Source organism: Halichoerus grypus, chromosome 1 (genome assembly GCF_964656455.1).
Source record: "Halichoerus grypus chromosome 1, mHalGry1.hap1.1, whole genome shotgun sequence".
Lineage (NCBI taxonomy): Eukaryota > Metazoa > Chordata > Mammalia > Carnivora > Phocidae > Halichoerus > Halichoerus grypus.
In genome coordinates, this window is record NC_135712.1 from 46,844,957 (window position 1) to 46,852,564 (window position 7,608).

Sequence of the window (7,608 nt, forward strand, 5' to 3'; positions counted from 1 at the left end):
CTGGAAGTTCATCCAATGGCTTCATTTGAAAAGGGCTATAATCTCTTGGCATGGATGAGGAACTTCTGGGAAACATTTCATATATTTCTTTTTTTTTTTTATTTTATTATGTTATGTTAATCACCATACATTACATCATTAGTTTTTGATGTAGTGTTCCATGATTCATTGTTTGTGTATAACACCCAGCGCTCCATTCAATATGTGCCCTCTTTAATACCCATCACCAGGCTAACCCATCCCCCCACCCTCTTCCCTCTAGAACCCTCAGTTTGTTTCTCAGAGTCCATATCATTCTATCTATTGCAAAAGTGTCAGAAAGATGCACCTAGAATGAAAATATCATAGACTACTTTCTGTCAAATATCACCTCTTAAGTTGTATGATGAGGGCCTAATTTTTTATTTCAACCCGTGAAGCTGCAGCTCTCCAGTTCTCTGAACTAAAGTCACTATTTCTCAAATGTATTCATATATTGAAGTGTCAATTAATTTCTCACTTCTACTTTCCTGATTCCAAACTAATAGAACCCGAAGATTTCAGATATACTTTAGCTATTTAGATCTTTTCTGTCCTTTCATCTTCCAGATCATTTAGATTTGGCTTCTTTGAACCACGTGATCATAACATGGATCTTGTAAATAAAGGAAAATTAATGTCTCTCTAACCATAATGTACTTAAAAGAAGGCCAGTGATCCACCAATCCAGACCTTCAATAGTGGCTTAGTACAACCTCAGGATATTGTCTTTTCTTTTTTCCAATTTATCAGGACTTTGTTGATAACTCATAATTGAGCCTGTTTTAGTAGAAATAGAATTCTCAATCCTAGTTTATATCTTAGGCAGTACAACCTTAAGTTTTTATAAAAATCAGCTGAAGGATCAAGTCGTTCCTTCAGACTCAGGGGAGAAAGGGAAATGGGTCCTTACACCCTCTAGTTCTCCAAACATTATTAATGAAACCAAATCAGATACACTACTCTATGAGAAGATAAAAATAGCTTCCAGATGAAATCAGAGAGGGAGACAAACCATAAGAGACTCTTCACTATGGGAAACAAACTGAGGGTTGCTGGAGCGGAGGTGGGTGCAAGGATAAGGTAACTGGGTGACGGGCATTAAGGAGGCCACTTGGTGAAATGAGCACTGGATGTTGTATGCAATTGTTGAATCACTAAACTCTACCCCTGAAACTAATAATACACTCTATGTTAATTAAATTGATTTTAAATTAAAAAAAGGGAGGGAGGAAAAAATAGCTTCCAGAAACCTCAAATTGCCTCACCCAATTGTCTTTTTCTAAATCCTGGCACCTTTAAATAATTCAGATGCACAGTTTTAAGTAACTCAGATGCCCAATTTAATAGTATTATTAATCGATGAACATTTACCATGCTCCAGACAACTGCCTGAATCAGTTAAGTAAAACACAGGTTGAAAAATTTGGAACTAAACCCTGGGATGATGTCAGTGGGATAAGAATAGGCGGTTCCTTCATCTTGCTGATTCCTGATTCACTGACCTTCCACACTGTGTGAAAGAATAGGATCTGTCTTCTCATTGCCTTTACTCATTTGTTGCACAGTTATAAGGATTAAATGAAACCATACAGATAACACAATTAGCAGGACTGGCCCAAAAGACATGTTTAATAAACATGTATTTCCTTTCTCTTCAAGAATCATAAGAATGTGGCCAGCCTGCTTTGTGGAGGAAATTTAAAACTGGCGAGGACAGACTATGTTGAAACATTTATCCAAACTTGCGCCTGAGTGTCTCTGAATGTTATATAATTTCTGAAATGGTATGGCATATCCAAAAATAGCAATTCAGATTTTTCTCACGGATTTTATAGAAATGCATCTCATTACTGTAGAATCTTGTGATCATCCCTGGACACTGAGGTCCAACTACTGAGGGCCTGCAATCCCCAGAGTGAGTGACAAGAGGAACACTCCCATCCGCCCAACGGGGTACTTATGACATCTCCGCATTCTAGAGGCTTATAAAAAAAACAGCCTCCAAACAGAAACACTGTTTTCAACACTTGCAGTGCTGAAAGGGGATATTTTACTAAGACTTGTTCCCTATCCAGTAAATAAATCACATGCTCTCCAGCAGTAAAAATATTGGTGGGAGGTGCATATCCTTCATTTCAAAGCAAGGAGCCTGTTGAGTGGCGGTAGGGTTTTCAAAGTATCTGATTTGACAAGGGAGCTCTCATCACACTCCTGAAATAATTTTATGCTGTTATGATTTTGTTTGTGGTTTTTTCTTTTTTCAAAATTGAAGCAATGTGGGGCACCTGGGTGGCTCAGTCGTTAAGCGTCTGCCTTCGGCTCAGGTCATGATCTCAGGGTCCTGGGATCGAGCCCCGCATCGGGCTCCCCACTCCGGGAGAAACCTGCTTCTTCCTCTCCCACTCCCCTTGCTTGTGTTCCATCTCTTGCTGTGCTTCTCTCTGTCAAATAAGTAAAATCTTAAAAAAAAAAAAAATTGAAGCAATGTACTTAACTTTAAAAATCAGAACCTTCAAAGCTTTAAAAAATGCCCATATAATTTAAAATTTCTGGGATTTTTTTAATGATGTCAAGTGCTGGTTCTTTTGCACTGCTAAGCTATGTTTCAGAAGTACAAGAAGTATTTCCAATGCATCCAGAAAATATTTGTGGAACACCTACCATGTGCCAGGCCTACTTCTCATTGCAAGGGATGTTACAGTGAACCAAACAAACAAGATCCCTGCTCTCAAGGTGGGGTGGGGAGAGAGGAAGCATTGGTGTTGAGGCAGATTATAAATGAGTAAAAATGTATAATTAAGTAAGGAAGATATAACTGCTACTGTGCAACTTAAAGAGGATTAGAGTAGAGATACATGAAGGTGGTTGACTTCAGATTGAATGGTGAAGAGAAACCTCTCTAAGGAAACGATATTCACATTGAGATTTAAGTGGCGAAAGGCCCAGCTATGTATGCATGGTTCTGGGGGAAGAGCATTCCAGAGAGAGGAACAGCAAAGGCCTGAAGGTGGGGCCCAGCAGAATGTTTTCCATAAGGAAAAGTCCAGTGTGGCTGGAGAATAAGGGGCAAGGGGGAGAAGGGGTAAAATCGGGAGGTAGGTAGAGTAGGAATCATATGGGGCATGCAAGCCAGAAAAGAAGTTTAGGTCTGTCCTAAGCGCTATGAGGAGCTATCGGGTGCAAGGGGGTGGGGTGATAAGCAGGAGAATAGCGTTATCTGATTTACTTTTCCAACATTCACCCCATCTGCTGTGTGGAGAGTGGGGCAAGAGTAGATATGTTTTTAATGCAATTGGAACCACTGAAGAATGGTAAGCAAGAAAATTGACAGCGTTTGTGTTTGCTTTTGTTTTTGAGATCTCTCTAAGTTGTAAAGACTGGACTATGGTGGAAAGGGATATATAGAGGGAGCCAGAGTGGAAGAAATGTTAGTGAATTTGGAAGTGATGTGAATTTGGCTATGGAGCTCAGATGGTGTCCTTGGATCGTAAGAAAAGAAACAACACTTATTGAGAAATTATTTTGCTTATTTTTACATACGTAATCTCTTTTAATTATCACTACTGCCAATGGTATAGTTACTTAGCCCCATTTTTCTTATATGAAAACTGAAACTCAGAGAGAGATAAATCAAATTTCCAAATATCCAGCAAAAGTAAATGGCAAATCCAGGATTCAAAGCTTGGTCTATGTGACTTAAAGCCCTGGTATTTTTCTACTCTACTATGGTGTCCCTAGATCAGAATTAACAAAATATCTTTGAAATTTCATTCTAAATAATAAAATAATATTCTGTAATATGAAATACATGGTTTATTTAATGGTACTGATTGACATTTCGCTTGTTTCTATGTTTTTGCTCCTATAAACTGTGATAAACATTTTATATATTATTTTACTTCATTTCTGATTACTTTCTCACCCGAATTCCTAGATTCCTAGCAGTATCAAAGAATAGGATATTCTTAAAATTCTATTCATGTAGTATCAATTTATTTTCCAGAAAACTTGTGCCATTTAAACTGCCACTTCACCCAAACCAACATGAAATATAACTTTTTATCTTTGCCAATTTGATAACCAAATTTTAACTCTATTGTTTAATTTACATTTCCTTTACTTACTAATGAGATTGGATATTTTTTACATGTTTCTTAGCCTTTTCATTTTTCTTTTGTGAATTTTATGTTCACTTAATTGTCCACCTTCCTACACGGTGTTGCTATTTTTTTTCTCAGTGATTTGTAAGAGCTCTTTATATAAGAATACTAAGACTGTATTTAAAAAAAAAAAGACTGTCTTTATCAATTTTTGCAAATCACCTCCCAGAGTATATTTCACATTTAATTTTTAAATTTTCATTGTAAACATATCATACCAGAGGTTAAGCTCCAGTCACCTGCTGCTGCATAACGAGCCACGTCAACATGCGTGGCTTCAAACAAACATTTTATTTTTATCTCATAATTTTATGGGTCCCGGCTGGTTGCTTTTTCTGCTCTTATGGCTTACTCAGCTGGCAGATCGGCTGCTCTAAATGGTCCCAAAAGGCTTGACTTACATGTTCAGAGACCTGGCGAGGGTAGAAGGAGGACGGAGTTGCGCCGGCATCGCCAGTGAGCCCCAAGGTGTGGCGGCTCCTCCGCAGCGGTCTCTGGGGCGCCGCACGTCTTCCTTAGAGACCCGGAATCCAAAAGACAGTATCTTAGAAACAAGGCAGCAACTTTGTGGCCTTGTGTGAGCCAAGCTCATAGGTCACATAGTGACATCTCCACTGTGCCCTCTTGGTCAAAGCAGTCACCAGTCCTCCCAGACTCAACGGGAGGGAACACAAAGGAGGATCAAAGAATTTGTGGCGATGTTTGCAAACCCTCAGTAGGGTATAAAAGTGTTTAAAGAATAAAGCAAACTCCTCTTTACCTTTTAATTTTGCTCATAATGTTTTTACATGCACCTGGTTTTTAAGCACTTATATAAGTTTACCTCTTTTTTTCTTTGTGACATTTTCCATTGCTTTGTAATTCATTTTTTAAAATTATTTTCAAAGTGTCTGTCTACAAAATCAAGGACATTATCAAATGATATATTTGGAGAAATCATGTTTGAATATTGAATAATTTGATCTATTTTTAAGTGGTGATGGTAGCACTCTCTCTTACAGTGTTTTAATTGGCAAAGAAAAAAAAGCGTCATCCCATAACAGCAACAAAAAAGTAGTAATTATTTTAAAGGACATTCTTCTGGCTACTAGAGAGGAAAGAACTCATTTTAAACATGTTGTAAACACTCAGTAAATGCTAAATGATGCTACTCATCTCATGTTCTAAAAACGTCATTGGGGTCTTTTCTTTTATTTTCACTGCTCCCAGAGTTGCATTTCAAAAACTGGTTTTGTCATCTATCTGGGTGCAGAACTGTGAAAAGTGCAGAGAGATGTAAAAGGAATAAGATGTATGACACGCACATGACAGTGATCCTCAGCATTTCTGTCCATCCTGTGTATCTTTCTCCTATTTTATTTTCACCATATCCAGGAAAAAATGAATTTTGGAAGAAGACATCGGAAAAAATCTTATTGTCTAATATAGTTAACCACCGTGAGGGCAGAGGGCTCTATTATTTTTCAACATTTATGCATTGTGTCTTGCACATAGCAGTGCTCTATGAATATTTATTGAGGAATAACTTGGGCAAAGGCACAAAAGTATTTACCAGCCTGTTTCTCCTGTCCAGTCTGAATCTGAAGAGTTTCTTTTTCATGGAGGCAGCTGTTTGTGCAGTATCTCCTTCACATCTGTCTTTATTAACTGCCAGGCACACTATACAGGCAACGAACTGGAAAAGTCAAGCCCTTGAGTCCATTTACCATCATTGAATGTTATTATCAGAGATCATTTGAGATCCCACGGCTTTCCCTAGAGACAAAGTGTTCTCAAATCACCTACAGTGAACCCAGACTTGTGTCTGAATATCCACAAGTTGAGCCAAAGTTCAGAGTATTGGTGCATCCAGCCATCAGGCCTGTGTACACGTGTCAGAGCCCTGGCTTTGTGTTTTGGGGACACTTGTGTTTCATAGACATTCAGCAGCTAGAAGACATTCAAGTACTTCTTCATTTCATGTTAAATACAGAATACAGAAAAACTCCAGATCTCTACTCTCCATTAGCCACAAGTAGATATTTCAATTGAAATTTATTAAAGTGAAATAAAACTAAAAAGTTCCTCACTCACACTAGCCACCTTTCAAGAACTCAATAGTCATATGTGGCCACTCACTATGTGAATAGTAAGATATGTAACATTTCCATTACCACACAAAGTTTTACTGAATATTACTACTCTAGAATATATCACTTATATCACATTGCAGAAATTCTAAATTGGATACCCAATTCTGCACTTACTTCTTAACCAACCAATCATGGGCTTTCAAATCTTTTTATTTATTTAAATGTCTGAAGTTGTTCCTGTTTAAGTCTTTTTTGAGCAAAAAATGTAGAGAATATTTCTAAATAAGTACCTACAAAATATACCAAAATAAATTAGAGGTATCTATTATCCAAAACACAGTTAAATTTCTGAAAATTGAGTTCACGTGGAGAGAAGTCCCATATGATTTGTAAAAAGTCTAAATTACAGATGATTTATAAAGTATATTTAACTAATTAAATTACAGCAAAAGCTCAAATGAAAACCTGAAAATGTTGCCAAATTACAGTTCTATCAGATCTGACTTGATAAATAACAAAGAACAATTTCTAACTCAAATACTGTTGTATGCAAATTAGATGGAACGTGTTGCTGGAAAAATTTACTTTTCTTAAATAAATCTAACTTTTCTCCCTTAGGTATTACTTCCTCATAAATTTGCTCCCTCTGTAACAAATGCCAAATCCTTTCTAAATTAACTCAAATCTGTATTAATGGGAATTAAATGAATGAGAACTTAACACATAATATAACCATGAAAAGCAATAAAGATACACAATAGATTGTTTATCTGGACAAAGACTCTATATAGTATATGTATTAAAATAAATAAGTACGTATTTGCATATGTAGAAACACAAAAAATTATTCTCTCTTAATCACTATACAAGAATCTCTAATATCTTCTAAATGTGCACTTACATTTTGGTAAATAATAGCATTTTTTATTGAAGTATGTATTTATACATTCCTAGTATATAATTTTTCCTTTGACCCCAAAACAATATACTTTGATAACAACTCAGCTTCTTGTTGTCTTCCAATTGAGTAAAAGTATCCTCTTTTTTCTACCTCAGAAGCTGTTCTGGAAGTGAAGCAGCATCTGGTGAAGAGACAGAAACCAGCTGCAGGCGTGCTCCCAGGAAGGCACAAGAAAGGACACTGGTTCTTGATTCCACAGGCCGGCCAAGTCTAAATGTAAGTGTGAGGGGCGCCTGGGGGGCTCAGTCGTTAAGCATCTGCCTTCAGCTCAGGTCATGGTCCCAGGGTCCTGGGATCGAGCCCCACGTCGAGCTCCCTCTCCCACTCCCCCTGCTTGTGTTCCCTCTCTCGCTGTCTCTCTCTGTCAAATAAATAAAATCTTAAAAAAAAATTA

At 37.3% G+C, this 7,608-nt stretch overlaps 1 protein-coding gene across 2 annotated transcripts in view; it reads left to right on the forward strand.

Moving 5' to 3' along the window:
• COL8A1 (collagen type VIII alpha 1 chain) overlaps nt 1-7,608 on the forward strand; it is a 162,140-nt gene that overhangs the window by 97,917 nt on the left and 56,615 nt on the right. For both annotated transcript variants that reach the window (XM_036109717.2, XM_036109720.2), the window contains exon 2: nt 7,310-7,430. The gene's annotated coding sequence lies outside the window, so the exon portion shown is untranslated. The remainder of the gene's footprint in view (nt 1-7,309; nt 7,431-7,608) is intronic.